The sequence below is a fragment of the Phasianus colchicus genome, chromosome 3 (assembly GCF_987193195.1).
Source record: "Phasianus colchicus chromosome 3, bPhaCol1.hap1.1, whole genome shotgun sequence".
Taxonomy (NCBI): Eukaryota; Metazoa; Chordata; class Aves; order Galliformes; family Phasianidae; genus Phasianus; species Phasianus colchicus.
This window is the reverse complement of record NC_143438.1, coordinates 14009955-14036314: the sequence shown is the minus strand read 5'-3', so window position 1 is coordinate 14036314 and position 26360 is coordinate 14009955. Positions and strand designations below refer to the sequence as shown.

At 40.6% G+C, this 26360-nt stretch overlaps 1 long non-coding RNA gene across 1 annotated transcript in view; it reads left to right on the top strand.

The window, feature by feature from the left end:
• LOC149918414 (uncharacterized) overlaps nucleotides 1-14045 on the top strand; it is a 37309-nt gene extending 23264 nt beyond the window's left edge. Inside the window, exon 3 of the long non-coding RNA XR_016465429.1 lies at nucleotides 12921-14045. This is a non-coding gene — a long non-coding RNA (uncharacterized LOC149918414). The remainder of the gene's footprint in view (nucleotides 1-12920) is intronic.
• Nucleotides 14046-26360: the final 12315 nt, after the last annotated feature.

Below are 26360 nucleotides of genomic sequence, written 5' to 3'. Positions count from 1 at the left end.
AGTCTGATGGACAAAAGAACTGTAGAAACTTGGTTTTGTCTATCTAGTCTCTCTCTTTTGGATGGATGACAAAAATTCTTACCTGTAAGTTTACTTCTCTAGCCCTCTTTGCTAGGGAAATAGTAAAAAAAAAGAAAAAGAAAAGAAACTAGAGTTGAAAGGCAAATTTGGCAACCAGCCAGATATGGGAATTCTTTTCTTATCTGAGTAAGGCCTCATGATCACAGAAATGTTGGTAAGGTGAACCTCCAGATTTCAGATCTCCACTCAGATTTCACTGCCAAAATCCCAAGCTTTATGCTGTGATTCAAGAGAGAGTACTGCGTTTGTGTTGTATAATATTGACATGCCCAGTTTTCTGTCTGATAATAGGATACCTCTGAGGAGTTCCACTCTGCTTGTCACAGTCTGTCCTGTTTCCACCAACTTTACAAATTTTTCAGCTGTCTACAGTTATGTCCCCTTTCCATGCAGCTCCTTAGCGTATCTGGAGTTTGCACAAAGCAAATCCAAACTGCTCTCTACAAATGGTGGCTACTCCAAATAGAACACAGAGTCAGGGAGAAAGACAAAAATCACCTTTTCACTTGCCTACTGAGGCAACTGCATCTGGAAACAAGGATATGTGCTGGAGTACCTCTGCTTTATGCTTAGCTTTCAGGTTTAAAAAAATTCAATTAAAGAAAAAGAAACAAAAGTGGCCAGTGTTACTTTCATAGAGATGAACAAAAGGGTTTTAAGCAGTAAAGGAAGCAGAGTTGAGCGATTATCTTCAACTTCTTTCCTATTAAAACAATTCATTTCATATATGTACTGCCACAATGCATCAACTTTCTCTGACCTTCCTTCCAATCTCTATAAACATGTCCTTAAATAAATGCTGTGAATTAATTTTGGGAAATTTATTCCTACTGTGATATTGAGGAAAGATTTTTTTGAGTAGCAGTAGTAGAACTTGCTTCAAAACAAAGCTTTGCATTATTAGATAAAACAGAATTTAATTGGAAAATATGCTTAGTGTATAAATGATCCGCTACTTTAATGTTATTTGCTCTGTCTTCCAGTGGGATTTGTTGTATAAAACCAGGGTTTGTATCTAACAGTTGTTCTGAGATAAGTCTTTCATTGAAATAGTTTGAAAAAATCTGTGGAATACGATGGATACCAAAGACTGTTATTTGTTACCCACTATATACTGAAGTGAACTGTAAAATCTTATGTGAGGAATATCCCTTTCTGATACTCAGTTCCTTTCTTTGGAAGGTGTACTGTGTTTTCAAAGGATGGTGGGGAAAAAAAAAAAGATAAATTAAGAAACTAAGCACCTGTTTTAAGCACCCAGTCAAAGGTTTTGTCACACCTTTGACTGGGTGCTTAAAACAGGTGCTTAGTTTTGACAGTGTCATTCCGCTGAGGAGAAAATTGTTATCACTAAATTCACTAAATAAAATATCACTAAAATTGCGTGGAGCTCTGTTGGAGACCAGGAATGAAGCTGCAGGAGAGAAAGTTTCATGTACGCATGACCCCAAAATAAATGAAGAAAAGTAGGATTGTGTATCTGGCCATTTGATTGCTTTAGCTTTTAGAGATCTAAAAGGTGGATTCTAATTTGATTGCTTTTACCAAGTCATGTAGCTTAGTGAGAGCATGGGAATGCTGGCTGTGTTAACCTGAGAAAATGGCTCTTGGAAGGCAGCACATGTAAGAGAACGTTTAAGACTTAGGATCAAGGCGAGGACTAACAGGCTCCAGGACTTTCCCTTGGCTTTTGCCCTCCATCTCATGCTTCCCCTCCTGTGCCTGTCTTCCCTTCCTTTCAAATCTGTTGCAGTGTTCCAGGGAGATTTGGCTTTGTGGGGAGGTTTATAGATTTTAATGTTGCTGCCTCCAGGTCTGTAGTCCAATTTCTTGCACTGTAAGAGGAGATCAACAAATCAATGTGGGTGAGAAAACATTTCAGCCTGTTTCCAAATTGTGAAGAAGTGGCACACCTTTGCCTCTTTCCCCTTCCTCCCCGCAGCAATGCAGGTGTCTTTGAGAGGATGTTGTGCAGGCAAACACATTTCTAAGCAGTAATCAGCTTTGGGTGCCCTCGGCTGACACACTATCAGGTAATAAATTGCCAGGAAATAGAGTCAGAGCTGCTGTTTTTAGAACAGCTTTGTGAGGTCTCAAACAGATAAACGCAGATAACGAGCGAGCTTGGCCAGACCCATTGCCCAGGCTGAGCTCAGTAAATCTGGAAGAAGGACTGAGTCTGAGGGTGACTCTGTACCTCCAGCCCCACTCTCTTTTCTCCTCCTGTGTGTTCTGTTTTGCTCTGGGTTTTTTTTTTTTCTTCCCCTGGCAACAGCTCCTCAGTAGTTTTAGTCCACCGACAGCAGCAGATGCTTTGCACACCTTGAAACAATTTCTTTCCCAGGCCATGCTATGGAACAAATCTGAGAAGCTTAGGTGATATAAGCATAGGGGAGCTGGGTTCCTCTGTGTTTCAGGGAGGACAGGGATTTAAATAAATCCCACTGACCTTAGCAAGAGGTGGTTAAATGTATGTTTTGGATTTGGGGCAAAGCAATGAAATGTGTAAGGGAGAACGGAGTCCTAAGGAGCTGGGATTTAATTGTGAATTCTGAGCTGCTTAGTTTTCCTAATTAAAAAAGAAAAAAAAAAAAAAAAAGAAATAAAACACTGAGGCAAAAATATATATTCCTTTAAATTCCATTCATTTTGGAAACATCCAGGTTTAGGAAGGATGACTTATGCTCCAGGAATTCTGGGTGTCCAGAGAATGTATTAGACTCTCAGAGTCATCTAGAGGAGCCTGGAAGGCTCCACTCATACGGGGAGACAACTTTCTGCTGACTGAAGGCTAGACCAACAACGAAACCTGGATTTTCCTGCATAAAGTTTGCATTTGAACCTGAACCTGCTTTCAGACAACACCCCTCCCCCACCTTTAAGTGAAGGATGAACACTCAAAGTAAGTTGAAGTAAAACAAGTCTTGTTGCCTGTGTTATTACATACTGCTTCAACATGCAGTCACTGTTGACGAGAGAAGAGGCATCTAGTGTAACGGAAAAATGTCCTAAAAATAATAAAACTGCCTATGGGACAAAAGGCATTGAACTGAAAAATGAAAATTCAAATCTAGAATACTTGAATATAAATTCAAGGATTAAGTTAGGAGTGGTCTTCATCTCGAACAGCCATCTTAGTGTCACATGCCTATTTCAGGGCTAAAAAGTTCTATCAAGATGCTCATCTCAAAGTCACTGTAGGAGAAAATGTGGCATTAATGCAACACCAGGGCCTTGCCTTGCATGTGCACTGAAGTAGTGTTTTTACAGTACTGTTGCAGAGCTGCCTTTTCTATGTCTTCATTGCAAACAATCTAGAAATCAGTGTGCAAGAAGGATTGCCTTCTTGCCTGCTGGGCACTCCCCCAGAAGATGATAGGAGTTTCATGCTTTCCTAATTTTCTGGTTATCTGCCAGAGGAGTGTGATCAGACACGCTATTGAGAATGTGTATTGGGGCTTCTAAGCCTCATGAAACAAGGCAGAGGTTAACCCAGGCAACCATCAGGCTGTAGCTGAAAATTGGCCTGCCTTCAGAGGATAAAAGAGCAGTGGGAGGGTCTCTTCAGGCAAACATAGCTAGTGAGTGAATTGTTAAAAAACCTTGATCTTCAAGACACAGAAGGAAGGAGCTTTCTGAACTTGGAGGAGATTGGTAAACTGGAGGTTGACAGCGAAACACTGATGCCCCCACATAGTAAGGATGAAGACTGTTGCATGGATGCGCTCCAGTTGGAGGAGAGCTTTGTTCTGAGGAGATGCTCTCGGGTCAGGTGAAGACAGCAGGATTCTTTCAAACCAGATAGGTAAGTCAGCTCCTCAGAGCTGGATTTCAAGTGAAACCCGGATCAGTTCATTATTCCAGGGTGGAACCAGGAATTTCCATGTCTTTGATCAAAATCACACAAAAGTAATGGATGTGGAGATGGCTTGCTTTGAAGTTTTCAGTTTGAAATTTCTGATAATCCAAAATGCAAAGTAGAATACGCTGAAATTTGTTTCAAAATAAATAATGAAATAATTAAATACATACTTCCTTGTAGTCTGATAACATAATGGTGTGAGGAGAGATATTCCTAATTTCCTCCAACTTGCAAAGATTTTGAAAACGATAAATAAGCTCCCATTTATTCCCAGAACCTTTCTTCGGGGAAATCTTTCAATATTTCAAACATTCCTTCTACTAGAAAATTTCTTAAGGGGAAAAATTGATTGTCATCACTAGAGAAAGGAAACGTAAAATTACCTTGTACAAATACCGGTGATCAGAGAATGCAGAGCTAGACCAGTTCTGTTCTATCTAAGGAAACTGATTACTGTAACTATGGTTATTAAGGAGGCAGGAAAAATATTTTAATGGAACTCTGGATGTGGTCTGTGTGCATGTACACACCAATATATCTATGCATAGATCCTACGTAGTGTGCATGTATATATATGTGTATATATATATATATGCGTGTGTGTGTGTGCACATGGGTCTGTGTTTTCCAGATTCCCTGGAATTTTTCTATCAAGGCACTGGCATTCAATTGCATCCTGTGAAAAAGTAGTTTATGCTCAGCTGAAGAAGAGATAGTATTTTAATTGTAACATTTTCTGTTTCGCACCACTTTTGTCTAGATGGACATTAATGTAACTTTCTTTTGCCAAGCTGAAGATAAACTGTTTGTCTTACAGTCTCATTCCAAAATAGAGAAATGACTTTAAGCACCCTTCACCCCTAGAAGGAACAGTATGTGATGAAACAGAATATGCCTGCACTTAAATTTAATTTTGCTGACAAATGGCTTTTGACCAATTGGTTGTTACTCTGCTTCTTTTCCAGTCTTCTATTTTTATGAGGGTTTTTTCTTTTTTTTTTTTTTTAAATACTGATCTTTCCACAAGCTGGTGACACGATGTCATCTCAAGAATAGAATTGGTCAGAACATGTTCGATGAAATATATTTTAACTGAAATATATGGCTGCTTGGATGTCAAAACGTTTTGCAGAGAGCCTTGTGTTGATGAATGGGGCGTTTTCAGAACCCTGGGATGAGGTCTCCAGTCATGTCTGATCTGAAAGCTTGATTGAAAACTTGGTCTCTCTAACTCAGAAATAAATGTTTCAACACCCTTCCAGATGAAAAGCTTTTGTTTTCATTTCAAGATCATAGACAAATTGGAGTACCTGCAGAGTTTTGGAATGAACATACTGCACTGTCACCCAGCCAGCTTGGATCAAGACCTCCTCTTCAACAAACAGCTGTGCCAAATTTCCAAAAAAGGGTGCAGGACTACAGCCGCAGTTTTGTTCCTCAAAAATCACTTTCACTGTAGCTGAACCTTGAGCACTCTTTCTCTTTTCCTCTGAAACAGGCTAAGTAAGGGCCATTAGAGCAGGCGACAGATGCACACAGCCAGGCAGTGACTCAATGGATGGCTCAGGTTGGCTGCTGTAGTCCGGCTGGTTTCCGCTCCAGTACCATTGTGGCCTACCCTGGGTTTTGGCAGAGCTGTCACCTACCCGGAATTCTTTTGTGGCAGCTGTAAAAATGTAAAATCTTTGACTTCAGGTTCCTCCAAAAGGATGACTTGACTGAAACCCATAGCTGGTTGAACAAGATTAAGCTGTAATGTTAATTGTGCTGATTGAATTTTAATGATCTGTTTCTTGTTTCAAAAGATGATGTCACATTTTCAACCCGTGAGGCTGTGATTGGACATTAGCTAGATAATCTATAAATCTGAGCAATATCCCCAAATTAGACTTCGAATCTTTCAGTCTCTGTTGGAATTTGCTGGTCATGTTTCCATCCACTGAACTCTCTGGCCATTTCGCAACACACCTTGAACTCAGATTGAAATGTGAAATATCTCAAACAGTTTTCCTTCGGGTTTCTTGAAAGCACTGGACTTGATCTGGATATTTTCTTTTTCTAAAGTTTTAGCATTCTTTAAAATTGTGAATAAGTTTGAAAAGCGAGGTCCACTGTTAGTGTTTAAGAGCAAATATTCTGTTATTTGAAAAGTATAATGAAAAGCAGTGGTCACTGCCATCAAACCTTTCTTTCATATTCTCAGAAATAACTAAGATGAATTCTCCAAGACATCATATGATCTATCCATGATACCAGGAAATAAATGTCTAAATACTATTTGAGGATCTGGGCTTTGGAGAATGAAGCATCTGCCTCTGCCTGACAGGCTGTGGGAAGTTTTCAGACCACTTCTGAAAACAGGACTTGGGGTAACTGAAGTGCTGTAGGAAAGCAGGCTGTAAACTTCTGTGAGTGAGAAAGGTACATCCTCAGGTATGATCTGTGTGAACGATTTCACAGTGGTAGCTATAAAATTGAGTCTGGCACGACGCATGGTTTTTATTTAGTTTAAATTACCCAACACACATGCTCCACAGATGGTGGGCAGAAACCAGAGAGGAGCTTTAAAGGGATGTCACCAAGATGACTTCAGTCCATTAAGGGGAAATACCCAATTCTACCTTCTCAGAGTAGGAATTTATCATTGCGCCTAACTGTTACAGTGGGTGGTCTCTGTATTACTAATATGCCATAGCTGTTAGAAAGGTATTCCCATTCCTCATAATTCTGTAGTGTTTACTTACCCTTGCTGTGACTCCGCTATTGACTCTGTGGTTGTAATTATAGCTAATAATTCAGTAATCCTGATGATATATTACAACAAATTGACCAATCATTACATAGAAAATTGTATAGTGGCAATCACTTCCTAGCATTAGGAACGTTAGACAATGTTAATTAGAGATGACGAATACCTTATCCAGCCTCCAGGGTGCAGGGGATGTTGACTGTGAAATGCTAACATTTCTATTAGTTTGTATGATCTCTATGTGATGGCAGTTTGCTAATAGTTCAAATAAAGGGATCTCCTTTTACAGGAAAATACTGTATTGTGGCACACGGAGGAACACAATTTGAGCTGCCATTAGCTTTACCTGAAGTCAGTGGCATTGTGGGTTATCAAAATCAGTTGTGTAAGGAGGACAGGCAGTGTCTGTAGATGTGCCTTGCTCCTCTCCAGGCACTAAGATGAAATCTTCTAGTATTCAGACAGTATTTTAAAATCCAAAATATGTTTGTGGCAATGAGAGGCACTAGCCCAAAGAAGAACTGTGAATATGAACTGAAGAAGAAAATTGCCTCCTCTTTACCCCAGCATTCCCAAGAATGATTTTTTTTTATTATTTTGATGAGATGGGTGGCAAATGCAACATTGCATTTTTCATAATACTTGTGAGCTACAATGTGAGAAGCCATTAGTGTCCACGAGCAACATGTAAGGGATATGTAGACTACAAATTGGGGGAAAAAAAAGTTTGTGTTTTCTGTGCACAACCTATATATGTGAGAATTTCAAAGTACACCTATGTTTGCTTTAGAAAATTTGCATTTGTCCACAAATGTAAATCAGAGTTTGCTACAAACAGTGATCAGTGAATACCTGCCTGTTGTGGGGAGGGCTGCCATTCACAGTATTTCCGTAGTACCCATAACACAAGCACCAGCATCACCCTTTTCCTTTCGAATTGCTTTCTTGTATACAGCTCTACTGAAAAAAAAACACCAAAACAACAGCCCTTTCTGTCATAGCTACAAGGCAGCTGAAGAGATACATTCCATTATATTTACAAACATGACTGTGTTAAAATATGTTAAAAAGATAAAATGGGTTAGGATAGGCATCTTCTCCCATACCTTTCTTATCTTGCTTGTTTTATAAGGTTTGGGACAGAGCCTTGTTTAAACACAAGTTAGCATTACACCCTAACTTTAAATATGGACCTGTAGGCAGCAGTATAACATAAGTGTTAATACAATAACTGAGTGCCAACCTTAGCTGAACCCTAGAACCATGCTTATTCTTCAGTACAAATATAGCCACTCAGGAGTGATCCTTTGCTTGGATAAAATGCTTCCATTCAGGGGTAATGACAGTGTTTAAATTAATTAAGTTGTAACTGAAGTTTTTCCACGATGGTATCTTAGAATAATAACCTACCAGTATTACCCACAGCCTAATAAAAATCAGGCTTTGTGGTTTTAGGTGATATACAAACATTTCTGTAGACTTGAAGTAAAAAAAATAAAATAAAAAATGTAGCATTTCTAAGGGGGTTGAGAACCTCAGTTTCACCTTCTGAAATTACTTCACCTCATAGGATCAGAAAGTGTTTATGCATTACTCCTTTCAACAGTAGTAAAGGGTAAACGATAAAGAGAGATGCAAATTACAGGTAATGATTTTAATAGGCCTCAGGTGCCCGGCTGTGTGTCTGCAGCTATTTGCACTTATGCTCCCTTGGTTTTAAAACTGGGAAATGGCAGCAAAAAAAGCCTAAGTATGAACAGAGAAATGTGAGCTGAAATATCTTTAGAAAGCAATTTTCAAAGATATATTGTTACACTGGGTTGTAAATAAGGTGCCTGGGAGGTTTATTTGTATGAGGTTAGTTGCAGAATTAACTTGAACTGTCCTCCCCAGGCATCTGTCTGTGTACTTAGCTGGCATAGTTCAGAAAACCAGCAAGCTTAGCACTCCACACCTGCAGTTAGGGTCCTAAGTCACTGTTGAAAAGACTCTATTTAGAGTTGCTCTGAAGTACCTATATTGTACCTGCTAAATGAATGCAAAAAGGAATGGAGCTGTTAAAAGCAAATATAACTAAGGAGGGTTTTTCATGTTAAAAGAAGTGGTGTGCCTCGTGTAGTGCCCTCGGATGTTAGAAGCTCTTCTCTCTGTAGCAGTGCTGTGAAGTCAGCATTAGGGAGAAGGAAAGCTTTTAAAGGCTTCAACTTGCTTTGAGCTTTCACTCATAGAAATGCTTTTTACCTGGTGTCTTATATAAAATAATTGTCACTTGTGCTGAAAGGACACGTTGGCTCTTGATCTTATTGCTCACAGGCAGATTTTATATCTCAGGAGATAAGAAAGAATCCATCAAATCACAGCATTTTAAAGAAAGAGGCAGAGAGATCTCCCTCCTTCCTCTCTCCCCTTTTCAGCCACAGGAGTTTCTGAAAGTGCTGTGTTGCTCCTTCTCTCAGCTCCCTAGCATTGTCCTGCAGCTCGGACCCCACTTTGCAATAGAGATGTGATGGGTTGAGGTGAGATTTAGTTAAGCTGGTGGAATCAGGAAGAAGGCTTGAACATTGATATGGTACAGATATACTAAAGGGATTTTGGACTCTATCTGAGCCAAGCCTGTGTTAATTTTGAAGTCAGTTTGAGTTCAAAAGCACAGAGACTGTTTGAAACTTTATCTGAATCAGACTGACAGATCGTTTAAGGTAATCGTTAAGTAAGATCACTTCAGTTAATCAAATTATTCAATTTTAGTAACTGGGATTGGGCATTCAGGTGAGGGACTGATCTGTTAGATAGACTAGTGAGTGGGATAAATCAACTCACTTATTTCTCAGTGCTGCAGATAAGCACCTAGACAAGCTAGCTTCTCTATATCTGGATCACAGAGGCAGCTAAAACTTGGGCTGGCAAGTTCAGGGCTGTTGTCTCCAATATCCGAAGGGCTCAGAGTCAGGAAGTGAATTTCAACCCACCATCAGTGTGGGCACAAAGCAATTCTCACCTTTTGCAGGGGCATTACCTTTGCAAATAGATGTATGCCGTTAGATTAAAAAAAGACAGTGTAACACTCTTCGTGACAGCTGAGAGACTACAGGAGAGGTTCACTGTAATAAAATATAGTCATTAAAAATGGTTCAACTGAACCAACAGTATAGTCAGCTGCCAGCTGAAATGCTGACTAAATCAAGACATTTAAAGATGCACCTGTGTATGAGGAAGTTCATCTACAGTAGTTTGCTTTAGGAGGTAGGAAGTTCTGACACCAGTTTATATCTAGAAAATTTTGAAGAGATTTTTTTCTAGCAGAGCAGATTTTTTGCTTGGTTACGACTGTTTTTTGCTTGCACTTCCCATAGTTTCAGAATTCAGGTTCAATAGCAGGAATTCAGAAGTGGAGAAGCAGTGCCAAATTTCTGGTCTCTGCTTTCTGATGTCTGCCTCAAACAGCATGCTTTGGTACAGCTCTGCCTTTCTTCCCAGCTGTAAAACAACGAGCACAGCTTTTGTCCATCTTCAAATTGAGTTGATACGTTTGACTGACTACAGTTTTGAAAACAACTTCTACTTTTCCACCCCTTTTTAGGTTGCTTAGGACCTGTAGCTCTTATGCAAGTCTTTCCTTTTGGTTATTTCTTCTCCATCTTGGTGTAAGAAGAAAGTATGAAGAAAGCTACTTAAGAAAAAAATGTGGTTAACAGCAACAAAAAATTTTGCTTCAAATTACAGATTTTCAGCTCAAAAGCACAAATCTGTTGTTCAGATTGCAATGGGCATAGGTCTCTCATGTTTCCTTGTTATGTCTACTGCTCTTGGTCTTGCAGAGAGAAAGAGGTATTTTAGCAGAGGAAGTGGGCACAGAAAGTTTTGTCATGCCACTCTGTGGAAGTATGTCAGCCTTGAGCAGAGCCTGCTGTCACTGGAGTCTTGAGCCCTGTACTCAAATGGGGGCTCAAGGTAAGGTATCAGATTCATATTCACTCCCAAACTCAGGAGGGATCTGAATGCAGATAAAACGTTGAGGCCCCAGCCCACCAAGTCACCTCATTTGTAAAAGAGGCCAGAGGAATCAATAGTGTGTAATATACAACACAGCAGTAACAGTGGAACTTTATAGGGGGTTCAGTGGTAGCTTTTGATTTCTTTACATTCTGTTTATATTTATAATGCTGTGGTATAGGACTGGTGCAAGCCAAGCAATGTGCAATAGGTCCCAGCTTAGCAAACAAGTCTATGTGTAATGTTGCTGTATGTTTATTTTGGGTGCCCATGGTGTTACAAGCTCCTATGGTTCACATGTCCTTGCCCATCTTTCCACACATATTTCACAAAATCACAATACATAGTTGTTAGCAACACCAGAAAATGGTTGTTTAAAAAAGAAGGCAAATTATTTTGCAAATAGAAGCAACAGCTGATTGTGACTGGAAGATCGGCATTGAAAATCATTCTGAGAGACTTCTTATGCTTCCCCTAAAACTATCTACAAAATTTCCACCCTTTCCTGCCTCAAGCCTGAAAAAATTCTTCCTTTTTTTTTCTTTTGATATTCTGACACATTTTCTAAGGAAAGTGCTACTATGGAACAGTGCTTAAGATCCAAAGAGAAAAGTTCTTATCTATTCCCCCAAGCTACAGCCTTTACCTGCTTAACACCTGTAGTTTGATTGATAAGGCTTTACAAGATGTGATAAAGACACTTAATGCCATTAATAACATTCACACACTGGTAATCTTTGCTCAGAGTTCAGTCCTTGGCAATAGCAGTTTCTATTTTCTGCTGTAAGCTAATTGATTGGGGCATGCAAACTTTGTACGTGCAGTTCCAGTACAAATATGACCACACACTCATTTCATGATTAGATCTGTATGAAAACCAGGAGGAAGTGCCTCCAGTTACTTTATATTATGACATGGTTGTGGACAAACGTATCAGTGGGACAGTGTGGGAGAGCAGCTCAGGGATCTGTCACACAAACTTGGCATGAAAATTTATCTGTTTTCTATGAGAAACTTCTCCGATGTGATCTGTTTTAGTGAGATATTCCAGTGCTTTGCACACCAGCCTTCAAGCACATTTGAGGTATGTCTAACGCCTTGCTGATAGCACAACAGTGTAATTCATTCTGCAGTGTTCTTAGTTCACACCCTAGCACTTTTGGTGCAGAAGGAATGCCACACTGGTATGCAGAGTGTGGTTCTTCCCTGCTCTTCCTTCTTGTGCAGTTACTGCTTGTTTTCACAAAGCAAGTGCAGGCTGCTCTGTAGTGGTGTAAATAAGTTTTCTCAGATGCCAAGTAAAACATCAGAGAATAAAACCATGTGTGTGTGTGTGTATCAGAAACTATATCAGTATCTCCTGAGACTGTGCAGCCCTACCAGCAGCCTGGAGATAAAGGTAAATTTCTGCTCAGTGGGTCTGAAGGAAAGGAGAGGGCTAGAAGAGATCCAGGAGCTGGGGGCAATCACTTGGACTGGACTGCTGGTGTTTAAGGACAGCCTTTCCAGATGAGTCTTACCGAACTTTATTCCTCCATCATACAGAGCAAAGCAGTGAAGTATGAGGGCCAGGTGCTCCAAGCTTGCCAGGCTTTTCTCTGTTCTGACCTCATTTCAAGCCAGCACTGCTGTCTGTGCCTCCATAACATGAAATCCTGCCCTTAGAAAAGATCTCTCAGCCACAGGAGATCTCCACAGAAGGCCACCCCACTCTGATCAGCTCCCAGGTAAATTAATGAAAAAAGCGACCTCCAGGTCTGTGTTTTGCCAACTGGCTGGAGCTCCGTCTGGGGAAGCAGACAGAGGTCTCTCTCACATCACTCCTTTCTTCTTCATAGAGGCACTTAGAGTGATGCTCTCCTTAAAGCTCTCCCTGGCCACAAGTTCTGCAGGGGAGTGCTTTTAATTCTTATGGTGATATTTTTAAACAATAATATCAATGGTCTTAGTAAGAGACAGAAAATGCTGCCTTAAATACCTGCTCAAAAAGCAACTTTATTATAAGCCCCTTGACAGGATAGTTATGTTTTTATTTTTTCACTTCCATTGCAGTGAGTTGCTAATTAAAGATGTCATGTAGACCCACACAGGAAGGAAAGAATTTCACAAAATATCCTGTTTCCCACCCAAAGGATGGGAATAGAGTGGGGGGAGAGAGGATGAATCAAAGGATGAGCACAAGAATATAAAGTCAAAACTGCAATAGTGACAATAAGGGTTTGTTCTTTTCCACAGGAGCCTGTCCCAAGAAAGGATTCCTAGTGGGCTATTTCCTGTTCACATTGCTGTCTTTCTCATGAGAATCCACTCTTAAACACCATGCCTCCTTGTAGGCTTTGACAGATGGTGGCATCCTACTGGACTCTGACTGAGCAAAGCAAGAAAGAGCTAACTCCATGAGACAGTACTGGTGGTGTGGAGTGTGAGGAGTAACCCACAGCCAACACTCACATTACAAGAACTGCAGCAAGGGTAAAGACTACTTATGTAACAGCTTGTGGCACTCCAGATAAAAATAACATAAAAACAATTCAAGAGCTCTATTCCATTTTGGTTAATGCATGTTAGGTCATATCGATGGAGTCCTGATTCTTTGAAGAGGACTCTTGAGAAGTGTTGATGTTTATCAAGAAGGTTTGGGAACAGTCAAGAGATATTTGATACTGTGTACAAGTTGCCCTTGGAATAACTGTTCTGCCACTGGTGCTATTATTCGAAAATCCTAATCTTATCCATTTCAGATGAAGAACCCTCTGTGAGAGGGTTTGAGGAAGCAATTCTTGCTAAGCAGATATTGTAAGGATGTTCCTGTTATGTAGTGGCATATTGCACCTATGTACTGGTACTGTGCATATCATGTGGAGCAATAGGATGTAATGGGAATCTGAGGTACATTGAATCCTGCTGTTAATAAATCACACACTGCAGGCTTGGAAACCTCTGCCTTTAACATGGCTACTCTTGTAGACGCTAAAAGAGAATTATTCAGACAAGTCTTGACCTTATGAAAACATTCAAGTTTTTTAAACTGTTAGGTATAAACAGCAGCTTTGGTAAAAGAAAGATAAAGAATCTCTTCCTTTCACTATCCTCTCACCAATTAAAACAAACTTATTCACTAAGTGTCTCACTCCAAGTTTCAAAAATTAGGTAGAGAGACACTTAGATGTGAAAGAAAGGTGATTATGGAAAGCCCTAAAGAGACTTAAACATAAAACAAATACAGAAAGCATAAGGCAGACATAAAATGAAAATGGATAGGTCTGAGGTTGTTGATGATTTTTCACAGAAAAAAAATCTACAAAATCTAAGACAGACTTCCCTTACTGCAGTGATTCTATGCTTTGTGGCCATACTGACAAAATTCAGACGCTCTTGTATTCAAGTATTTTCAGTTTCCTACTTTTCCCATTTCAGAAAATGATTTTTTTTTAAAAAAAACGTTCTTACAGATCAATTGTTACTTATAATTGAAATCATTGTTTATAACATTCAGTAGTTTTATCACCAGGAACACCTGTGTGAGAACTGAAGGTGATAAGGAAAATTTCAATACATCACTCCTTCCTATTGTCAAGGTGTGTGCAGGTATAGAAGTCACTATCTGTCTCCTATTTAGATAAGATAAAGGAATCATAAAATGGGGTGTGTTCTACCCATTGGTCAATACGTAAAATCCCACCTGAAGTGATAAATATTTGGAAACTGTAAATCAAATGTGAAAACCAGATCTCAAATATGTTCACTTGAGGATTTTATCATGCATTTGTGTTCCAGATACATTCTTTTTTTTTTTTGCCTTTCCCATAGAATTTGCTAATGGCTACACCACTGTGACATTCATCTATATCTCAACCTTGGGAATTGTATTTGGGCAGCTTCTGGTTGTTATACCAAATTGGTTCTTGCAGGGGCTTATGACTGAATAAAAGCGTATTGAAAATTCTAAATCTCAGAGTATTTTAAGCCAAACACATCCTCAAGGACTGTTTGCATTGAGGGGTCATCTTAGTTACTCCACTGCAAATATATTGGTCTTTTGAAAAATACTCTTGTTTTTGAAAGTATTCTGTGCTAAGGATGAATCAGCCAAGAAGGATAGACTTTATGGGCAGCACTGACTGGGAATCAGCACACCAGTCAGAAATTTTCATAGATGTTCCTTTTCCTCACAGGTATAAAGCACCTAAATAGCACTGAACTTAGTAATCTTGACACTTTTGTGAATGTGTGTTGCCATCTACTTTTTTTGACCTCCCTGATGAAATATCAATCCCACTAGTAAGATTTTTTTTTTTTTTGACCAGAAAATTTTAAACTAGTCTTGCCCTTGGAATATCACTGTGATAATACCAGGTGAATTTGTCCTCTCAATCTGGTGGAGCTGGGTGCCTGCAGTATATCATAGAATCACCAAGGTTGGAAAAGACCTCTAAGATCATCCAGTCCAACCATCCACACATCACCAATATTTCCTACTAAACCATGTCCCTCTGTACAACATCTAAATGCTTCCTGAATACCTGTAGGGTTGGTGAATCCACCATCTCCCTGGGCAGCCCATTCCAGTGCCTGGCCACTCTTTTGGAGAATTTTGTCCATAATGTCCAACCTGAATCTCCCCTGGCACAAACTTGAGGCCATTCCCTCTAGTCCTACTGCCAGTTACATGAGAGAAGAGGCCAACCCTCAGCTCACTACAACCTAATTTCAGGTAGTTAGAGAAAGCAATAAAGTCTCCCCTGAGCTTCCTCTTCTCCAGACTAAATAATCCCAGTTCCCTCAGCTGCTTCTCATAAGGCTTGTGATCCTTCATGCAAACAACTGAAAGGCATTATGTCCATAGCAACACTGTTGTCTTACTCAAGGATTTCTCCAAAGTCTGTTTTAGCCCTGCACACAAGACAAGAGTTTTCAGTGGCATAATGCAGACCTTCTGGCATACTAGCCTATTTAGATAGCTCTATTCATCTGGGCTCTGAAGGTCTTGCCAGTCTTGTTTTGCATCAGTCGAGATTTCTGACTATAATATGCTTCTCAACAGAGAAGTCATCTTTCCTGAAACAAAGGACAATCAGCAGACTTTTTCCTGGTTCAGAAATCCTGCCTCTGCTTCAGTGATCAGCCCTATGTTGGTGCCGCCCTGTTGCACTGCTTCTTTCTAGGATTTCTCTCAGAGCTCTGTTACCAATGTGAGCCACAATTTTCTGATACCAAAGCAGAGGAGTCCACTTGGGTGAGCTCAATTCTCTCTTAGCATGTCAGACAGCCTCTGCTGTTTGCATCTGTTTTGCTATATGGAGCTTAACGGTTGCTTTCACTGAACTGAGAAGAGTGTAGTTGGCAAACTCGTTGACTTAATGAGGTCTGCAAACTGTCTTTGAGTCCAAGACTCCCATGATGGCAATTGCTTGCACTTTTCAACACAGCAGTCTTTATTTAGGGTAAAATTTTCAAAAGTGCTTAAGTGAAGGTCAATAAGACCTAGCTATTAAAATATATAAAGAAATAAAATCTGGACCCATAATTAACAGATGTTTGTGGTCCTGCAATAAGAGAAACTATTTTAACAGCACTTTGGTAGAAACCAAATGCTAAAGTAACCCTTTGGTTAAAAAGCTGCTTAAGCGTGTAGCCTGATGGGAAGGACTCCCTCCCTGAGAAAAAGAAAACCCTGGGCTCAAAGAAAATTTAATTACTCAGACAAAATGAAACAGCCCCACATGGAGGGCAGCTTGGAACTGCTTCCACCCCCAATTCTGTATCTTGGGGGAGTCTAATGCCATAATGGATGGAAAGTACAATAAATAACAGGATGGAAAGTCTTTGGCTACAGCAGATGAGAACAAGCTCAAATGCAGCAGATGCAAAAATGAAGGAAGAATGCTGTTTTGGAAGGCCTCAGGTAGGCAGGGATCTCCAGCAAGATGCCCTTGCCTCCACTGCCAACCCTTAAATGAGGGCTGGGAAGCATTCTGGCTCCACCCCTTCCAGTCACTCAGGTACACTGCATGTACCTGCGCTCCCCTGGGTTGGTCCTGCCTTCCTACCAAGTGCTTAATCACTGTTTCAGGACGTGATTTACCATATCCACTACAGGAAGCATCTTGTCTATAGCAGGGTAATCTGCTCCTTTGGAGGCAGCAGTTCAGGCTCTGGCAACTTACCCTGCCTTATTTCCCTATGCATCACTTCCATGGAGGAGAGTTGGACAGCTGACAGGTAGCAGACTGGTTCCTCCTCTTAACCTAATAGATGGTGAGTGGCATCCCCAGGGAGGAGAGAGAGTGACTTCAGGCACCCCAGGAAGCCAAAGGATTTATCTTTTGTATCCAGGCTACTGAGCAAATAGGGGACAGAATATCACATCTTGCTTTGTGAAATCTAGCCTTTTAATTTCCTTTGCTTTCACTACACTTGTCCAAAGATGAAGTGTTTCATTTTGGGGGTCAGACGGAGGTCTTCAAAGCAAAATGACATTTTCTCATTTTTCATTTCATGTAAGAAATGGGGTGGGGGGGGTGGTGGGGGGAATTATTTCAGTTTAATCCAAGCCTCCAAAATGTTTCCCAGTTGGCAGTCATGCTGAAAATAAATGCAATAATTCATGTAGCCGTATACACTTTGCACTCAGTAGCAATGAGTTACACAAATAGCTATATTTCATTTTAAGGCATTCGTTTACACAGTGAAGTAGCGAGACTAAGCATGGGAATATATGTTTCAGATTCAGTGCCTGGATTTGTGAGCACATACGATGGACACGAATGATAGAAAATGAGTACAAATTCCACTTTATTTGTGTTCCTTCTCTTATATAGGCTTGTGCACTTTATTTGATTGTTACTTGCTTTAATAATAGTAAAATTATCCCTGTGTGGGATGGAATGAAAGCTTTCCACAATGAACCTCAGCTCTGCTGACCTGACTAGCACTGACCCAAGCATTAGGCTGCTTTCTATGACAGGCTGAGGAGGCACGGTGTAAAATGAGAGAAGCATCTGTCCCTGGGTTGAGTAAATGAAATAGAATTTAAGGCAACAAAAACCATGAGACTAACTGGATATCTCATTTATCCTTCTAAATGTAAATGAAAATCACATGTAAAATATTCTTAATAAAACAACTGGCACCTTTAGTTATTTTAAGCTTGGACCCTGCCAAATGCAAATACAATAAATAATTTTAGAGAGAGAACCGAGTAGACTAGTCCAAAATCTGTTTTTGAATTTTTTTTTTTACAGAGATGCCAACGCTGTTTGATCAGCATGGGAGAGCAATTTGTTGACTCACGAACTTAGCTCTCTCTGATTACTGCTTACATAGCACTTTGGAAAGGTTGGCCAAATACCTTCAAGTCAAGTACCTTGTTATTATGAACATGAGTGCCAATAACAAAGAAAAAATAGTCTGCATGTCACTGAATAATAAATCACGAAGGCAAATAAATGACTTTTCTAAGAAATGCTCTATTTACATTTTGTCACGTGACATGGCTTTGCTTATGCTTGTGGACGTGATAACACTTAAAAGAATATTTCCCTTTCAGTGCAGCATCTTGGCATCAATCATCTTAGTGCAACTACATATTCTGGGATCTGTTTGCAATCAGGCAAATGAAGCGACAAGGGAGACTTAGCGGTAAGACCAATTTTTAGTTTAAGTGATGAAGCTCTATAGGTAAACATAACTGGCCTTGTTCAGCAGTCATAAACTACCTCTCTCACATGAGACTTTGGCATAATTACTCATGCAGAACAGGTATTCATCCTCCTTAAGCACCACATGAATGAGGCCATGGTAAAGTTATGCAAAAGGAATATGTATCCAATCTGATAAGGAGTCCCTAATAATTGCTGGTATTTTCCATAATATTAGTTTAGGGCTTGAGCCACAAAAAAGGTTTAGGCATGTAAGCTCTGCCTAACTGCCTCTGTAGGTATCTGCAGCCAAAATTTATATCCTCAAAACCCCTGTTCAGCTACTGCCTAACCCTGGAGGCGTCTGAAGTCTGCAAGTGCCTACGTTCTTGCCAGGAAAATTCCTGAGGTGCCCAGAGGTCTGCTCCTGGGCATGCCTGGAACTGCCTCTGTTTTTTCTTTCTTCTTTTTTGCGTTATTTTTGTGAGGTTTTTTTCCTTCCATTCCTGTGCTAAGTAAGTTGAAACCCATCTCATGTTTAACCCTTGATGGCATCCGTGACTGGGAGCTCTGACAAACCGCCTTTGAGAAGCCCTGATTGTCTCTTGGCCATAAAAATAAATAGCAAAGCTGGAGGAAGTAGTGGCTTAGCCTCAGTCGACCCTTCCATGGTGGCAGGAGACCCAGCTTCACATCCTCCCTCTGACAGAGAGGGGGATAGATAGCTGTATTGCTGTGGGCCAAGCAGAAAGCAAGGATGGTTAGCTAGCCTAGCGCAGCATAAGGACTCCTTGGCCCTGCAAAGGCTGATGCTTTGCTGTGTGGTGTAGAACTGCATCTCTCAGCTGGAAGAGGGGACAGCCCTGGAGCTCTGTTCATGGCCTGCTGCTTGAGTGGCTCTGCCCAGGGAATGGCCTGGGGCGCTGGGCAAGGTGGCAACGCCAGCACAGAGAACTTGGGGGCCTCCCCTCGCCTCCAGCCTGGCAATCAGAGTGTCTGGCAGGAGGCTTGAGCTGCACTTCCATGGGCAACCCAACCAACATGATCACTCCGAGCTGCCAAAAGGAGAGGCCTGGCTCACTCACCCCACACCCCTCGGTCACGAGGTCCTTTCCTCTCTTCAGGCAGTTCTGGCACGCGCTGGCCTCTGCCATGTCAGTTCAACTTACTACAAATACCAAAGGCTTTTTTTTTTGTCACCTTGGCAGGCATAACTTTGTGTAGATTTAGGGAGTTGTGTCATCCTGTGAAAGGATCCAGCAATCCCCACAGCTGGCTCAGTGGAGGCAGCATGAGCAGCCATGGTCTCTTGCCAGCTTGAGTGAGGGCTACTTTTAGACATCAGCCCCTTTCTCCTGGGGCACAACCTCTTATGGGCTGGGCAGAGAATTGTGCTCCAGTGCACCACCAGAATTCTTTCTGTTGCAAGTGAGAAAACACTTAAGTGATCTTATTTTTGCTGCATCGATCCATTTTTCCTCTTTCTCTGTTTTTTTTTTAATTTTTTATTTTGCAGAAACAGTTCAATTTCTGACCTAGTAAAATCATGCTTTGGTTACTGTGTCCTCCACACCAAAAGAAAACACAGGCCAACAGGAGACAGCTATTCATTGCCAGCAATGGGAAAAAGGAAAAAACACACAATAACTCCCTTGCTATCTTTTCAACTGTCTTCAGGTGAGTAGAATTAAAGTGGGCGGGTGCTGCAATTACGCTTCAAGTAACATGAAGCACATAAATGTGATGGAGACATTCTCCCCTTCTTGCTTTTTGCTTTGTTGTGTGAAGCTCAGGAGATAATGTGGTGGATGCCAAATGTATTAAGCAAGAGACCCAGAAGAGTGAAAATGAGCTAAAGGGTTAGGGCATCGGTATGCCTCGGAGGGAGAAAGAAGAATCTATGGCCCTATTTCCAGTAGCTCTCTGGGTTTAACATCCTATTGCTTTGCAGTAAGTGGCTACCTCCAGTTTCTCTAGCTAAGGTAATCTGAGCACCTCTTGGAGTATTTCTGTCCTTCCTGTTGGACTTTTTGATAGGATACCTCAGCCTAGACCTTGTCTAGCCTGGTCAGGTATAGCTGGGGACCAGCAGTTAGTGCTCCCAGATTGAGTTCAAATGCCTTGCTGATGGAGGTGTGGAGCTGAGATCTGCTTTCCTGTAACAACCTGGATTCTTCAGAGGCCTGTTGACAGGTAGAGAGTTTCAAATCTGTTACTGATCCATCTTTTATCTCAGTGGAAAAACAGCAATTTTTTTTGTGTGTGTGGCTGAAATGTGTTCATATGTTCCTGTCTATATAGACTCTTCAGTTCTTGGATGTATCCTTGACTATGGTTACACTGGTAGCAGTAAGAGTTGAATCCATATCTTTCCAACAGATATAGAATCATTCCAGTATCATGTATGTAGCAGAGCTGATATTTGGGCAAACAATTGGAGCAATCAGTTGGCGCAGCTAGTGAGGTATAAATTAGATGACAAGCATAAGTAAGGCAGGACTTGCACCTCACATCTGCCAGTGACTTGTTTGTGTAATGCCAGTTTGGGTGCATGAATCTCTATTTAGCCTCAAAAAGAAATATTTCATTCTTTTAACTCTGCAGTTGTGCCCCCCTCTGCCAAGATTACAAATTAGAACAAGCATATGGTAATTAAGAATGTGTTGTAGTATTTCTTTTTTTTTTCTTTCTAAGGACCAGACTTAACGTATAAAGGAAGTTCATTTCCCTTTTGTCTTCAGACCTCACAAAGCAAACAGATAATGAAAGAGGCTGTCCTGATGATAGTTCTACTGGGGATCCCCAGCTCAGCCCCTGGGTGAATGTTGACCCGTGCTGCACATCATTTGTGTGCCAGATGAACCCCTCATGAATGTGTTGTAGACGTGTTTCTAGCCCTGTCCCCTTGCTTCCCTCTGACATGGGGCTCCCTGGGTGGACCCTGTCCTTAGCAAATTGCTTGACATACCTGAGGCTGTCCGTGAACTCCATTACATCACCCATCTGGGCTTGTCATGGCCACACTTTGAGCGATGGTGCCCATCCGTGAGGGACCTCTGCCTCATGCTCACCCTTGGCTGTTATCTCCCCACCTCTTTAGGGAGCAGAGACACACAGATAAAGATTTTTCTTCAGATGAGTAGTATGTATTTAATTGCTGCCAGACAGAGCTCCTCAATGCCAAGCTTCTGCCAGAACAAATTTTACAGTGGAATTAAAAGGCACATTTTGCTGTTTCAGAATGCTTTTATCATGAAGTGCATGCAGATTCTAAAGTTGAGAAGGTCTTGTTTGGGAGAGATTGTCATTGACGTATTGTGGAAGTTTCTTTGTGTAAATCACCCTTTCAATAACGAGATTTTCTTCTTGATGGAGTCGTTAATCCTTGCTTACAAATACAGCCCACATACTCAGTTAAGTATTCAGAGCTACATTGTATGGTAGTCACTCCAAGGGCGATGACTTCGCTGGCACTGGTTAACATGTAGATTCATACAGCATAGCTCACAGAAGAGTTATTTTGCATAGGTTTTCCATAGCCACCTGTTTGCTGAGTGGCATTCAGTAAATAAAACGATATATCTGGGCCTCAGCTACATATAAATAAATACCGTATCTTAATAGATGTGCTACAAAATCAGCAGGATAATGCATCTATCCCCTTTTCTGTTTCATGCACCCTTACCTTAAGATTTTATGTCAGTGCTCACTGTGTTCTGCCACTTGAAAAGCACCTGTGAAGGCAGAGCCCTCATCCATGGGGGGGCTTCCTTATAGCATGGCGAAGGGTCATAACAAGCAGCATACTATACCCAGTGAGAAAACCAGAGAAGCACTTCACTGCTTAAATGTGCTTCTTTCATACTCCACAGGATAATGGGCTTCAAGTGTCTGAGGTGCTTTGCTTTTCCCATATCTCACCTAACTTCAAGCATATTGTAAACCATGGTTTTTATCAATCAAAGAATTACCTTTAGGTTAAATAAGCAGTGTTGTCAGTTTCCACATCTTACAACCATTTGATTTTTAGACATGTGTTGTAGAAGGGCTCTGATGTTGCTGCTCTCCCACCCCCTCCCCACTCAGCTGCTTGATCTGTGAGAAAATGTGTCTTCCTGGTAGTGCCATATTAGAAAGGAGGGGTGAGTATTTCCTGTCTAGTAGAGCTATCATCAAGTTTCAGTCCAAATAAAGCTGAAAGGGTCTGCAGATTGGGAGGCTTTTTTGGTGAGACTTGCTCTGTACATTTGTTTTTATAGTACTATAGTTGCCAATCAAAGAAGCAAGAAAGTCAGTGCTTAATCCAATGCAGACTAAACAGCAAGGGGACTGGTTATGGGAATTTGCTTACAAAGAGATTTCCTGTTCTGTTTGGAGGTCAGTCCCAGTAAAAATAAGATAATGGAGGGATTTACTTGGTTCTTTAACACAAAAGTGTGGAAGTGATAATCTCAGTACAGCGTGTAAAGAACATGGGCAGGAATTATGCAGTGCCTATAGAAAAAGGCTTTTTCTCTGTTACTTTGTGGGAGGAAAAGAGAATATCACTTCAAATCGAAACCTTCATTTTTGATTGGTTGTCTTAGTTCTTGGGCCATAATGAGGATGCAGATCCTTCAAAGGCAAATTATGGTAGATTGTTCTTTTGCAATCACGTTGGCAAACTTGTCTCCTAGTGATGAGCTAATTTGTTAGTATGTTTTACAAACTTATTAGCATTCAGTTGTACTGAATTTCCATGTTAATAAGGGAGTAATCACTCAAACAACAAAAAAAATCCAATCTCAAGGCATAATTTTAGGGATTATCTAGAACATCTAATTACTTCATCTGATGCAATTACGCTCTTCCAAATGGGTAGAAGAGTGCATATTTGTCATGCACATTGCCTTGGGGAACTCCAGGATATGTTTTATGTGACTGCATCAGTGTATTATGATAGATGGTTGGAATAAAGCTGAGGTCAAGAGTCACAGGAGTAGGATCCTCCTGACCAGCAGTGGTCAGCTCACGAAGAAGCACAGCCTGGGAATGTTTTTCATGGGGCAGTAAGAGATTGCTTGTTCCATTATGTTACACGGAAGTATAGCTGCAGCAGTGTACTCTTTCAAAGGGAATTGCAAATGAACAACACTTTTCCTCCTGCTTCAAAATAGAAGTGTTGCGGGAATAAGTTGTAGATGCTTCAACCCTGGAGGTGTTCAAGGCCAGTCTGGATGGGGCCCTGGGCAGCCTTGTCTAGTATTAAATGTGGAAGTTGGTGGCCCTGCATGTGATGGTGGGGTTAGAGATTCATGGTCATTGAGGTCCCTTCCAACCATTCTGTGATTCTTTGATTCTGTGAATAGCTGCCAAGAATGGTCAGATTACCATAATTGTCTTAGCTTTGCCATACCCTCTCTTTAGCCAATGACAACTTGAATGCAAGTGAACTGGCGCACTGCGAGGGGATACTGCTAATGAGCTGTACAGTTGTTTTGCTTATTAGTCATCCATATGCCTTCCCATTCCCCCTGAGGAAGAGAGGGAGATTCACTTTCACACTGCCCACTGCGAAGTTTGACCATGCAAGATATGGGTATAGAAACAGCCATGGCAGGACCTGCAGGTAAAGGGCTGGAGAAAGCTGGGAGCTGCTGTTCTTGGTGAATAGCATTTTCCCTGTGTTTAGCAGTGCTTTTGTCCCTCTCCTCTAAATAACCTTCTCACATCAGATGCTCTATCTTCATTCTTAGCACGTATCCTAGTAGTTTCCTCATGCTTTTTGGATAACTTCTAGCTGTGAAGCTATCAAATCTGTCCTGACATTTGCCTGCCAGAGGTTTGTTCCATTACATGCCTAACTATTTTCTTCAAGAATCATACAGACATCTGTTTTTCTCTGATGTGTTTCCAGCCTTCACATCCTTGTATTAACATGGAAATAATATTCAAATTGAAAATCTGTAGTTTAGTTCTTAAGATAGAGTTGTGATGAGCAAATATAATTTACTGTGGCAAGTGCAGTTGTTACCTTGTATGACATTAAAATTCCTTCCATATTTCTAGAAGAATTTCACCCACTCTGACTTCTTACATAGGCCAGAGTTAGGGTCTGCCAAGGTTCTTTTTAGATTCTTCTTTTTGGTGGGGTATTTGGAGATTACAAGAGATCAGTTGTTTTCCAAACATATGTTTGATTCTTTTTTGCAGTCCCAGACAAAAGCTTTGCTTGTACTTTTATGTAAACCAAGTCGTCTTGCACATGAACATTAGTATACTATTTCTCTGAGTCTTCTGATGTAACTTTATCAAATCACGTTATAACTTCTCTTGCATTCATTCACGCTTTGTCGTCTTTGTGATACAGATGGCAAAGCCAAGCAAGAGCAATGAAAGACAGTGTCCTAGTTTGACAATGGAGTCTGTACTGCATTTATTTAATTGATAAATGGAATCTTCATCTAAATGTTGTTCATATCAATTACTTTTGCTTGTGTAGATTAACTTGGTCATCAAGTGAAGTTTTTTCCAGTTATTTGTTTTACTAAATCTTCAATTTCTTTATTTGCTTTGGAGATACAGTGGTTCATGGATAGGGGTGTTAATCTTTTTGTCTAAATCAATCACTTTTTCTGATGCTGATTTGTTTGTCATCTCTTTAAAGCATTCTGCAATTTTCATGGCTTCCCTGCTCCTCTCTTTAGGTTTCCTCATCTGACAACAATTATAGTTTTAACCAAATACACAATGCTGTCATGTGGAAAGAGCTGTGACATTATTGACTACTAGTGGTGAATCTAACTGTAGAAGATCAGCTAGTCTAGTCTGTTTGAAATTACTGTTCTTATGCTTTGTGGAATCACTTATTGCTGATAATCTTCTCAGTGCTTCATATATGTAGGCTGTCTTTTTTTTTTTTTTTTTTAGGTTTGAGCTTGATTTGCTTTGTGTCAGAGTAATTTCTGAGTTCATCTGTAAACTCGGATATCCCAAAAAGTTGATTCAAATTTACCTCTGTAGCACAGATCTGTTAATCTTTTTTTGTAGAGACTCTGCCTGGGTAATTCCATGTTCTCTGGTGGTTATTGTTGCTTGGGAGCATTTCTCCTTTCATTATGAACAAGGGAACCAACCCTCCCAAATTCGAGAGAGAGGGCAAATCTTGTGCACGTCTTTGACTTTCTCACTTGCTTCCTGTCATCCCAGACTTTGGCAATGATATTACCTATATTTCAGCAGGTCTCATTTTGAGGCTTTTGTCAGCTAGACTTAGTATATCTACCTGTGGTTTTGAACACATTTTGGAGAATTGTATGATATCTGTCTTGAAGCAATTGATTAATTGCTGCTGATCTGCATGAAGTTCGTTTGCTTTTGAAATTAAACCAACTGTGTTGTTTCTGAAGGATAAATAATTTTGGCTCCAAAAATATTATTTCCAGAAAGAAATTAGTGTTTTAAGGCTTTAAATAGTTTTTATGTTGCTTTTGGCTCCTGATACCTACCTACCTAAAACTAAAGATGTTGTGTGACTTAATTTCCTGTCATCGCTTATGCTGCTTGTTTCACCTAGCAGTGCTTCTGATGTTCCAAAAATACCTTTTCATAGTTCACTTTCTGAAAAGAACTTGCTGATCGTTTCTTTCTGCATGCTTTTCAGACTGACCTATTAAATGTGTTGAGAAAAAATGAATTCTTCAGAATGACTATTTGATTTTTGTTCTGTAAGGTTTTTGATTTGGACTTCTTAAAAAGAGCCTTACCTCTGCTCCTATATTTCTTTGAAAGAATCCCTCTGAATTCTTACCCTCTGACTTCAGGGATGCTATGTTATTTGCTAGTCTACAAAGCCAGGTTCACTTTCCATGGTCTCCTTATCTCCACGACCCTGGTGGTGTTCACTGAGGGGGTTGAGGACCCCTGCTTCTGGCTCAGGAGGATGCTGAGCATCTGCACAGAATGGCTGAGGCCCAAGGAGAGGTAAAAATGTCAATTTCAGTCCAGAGATGGAGCCAGAACCTCCACTTAACCCAAAACTGAGAAAGGGAAACAC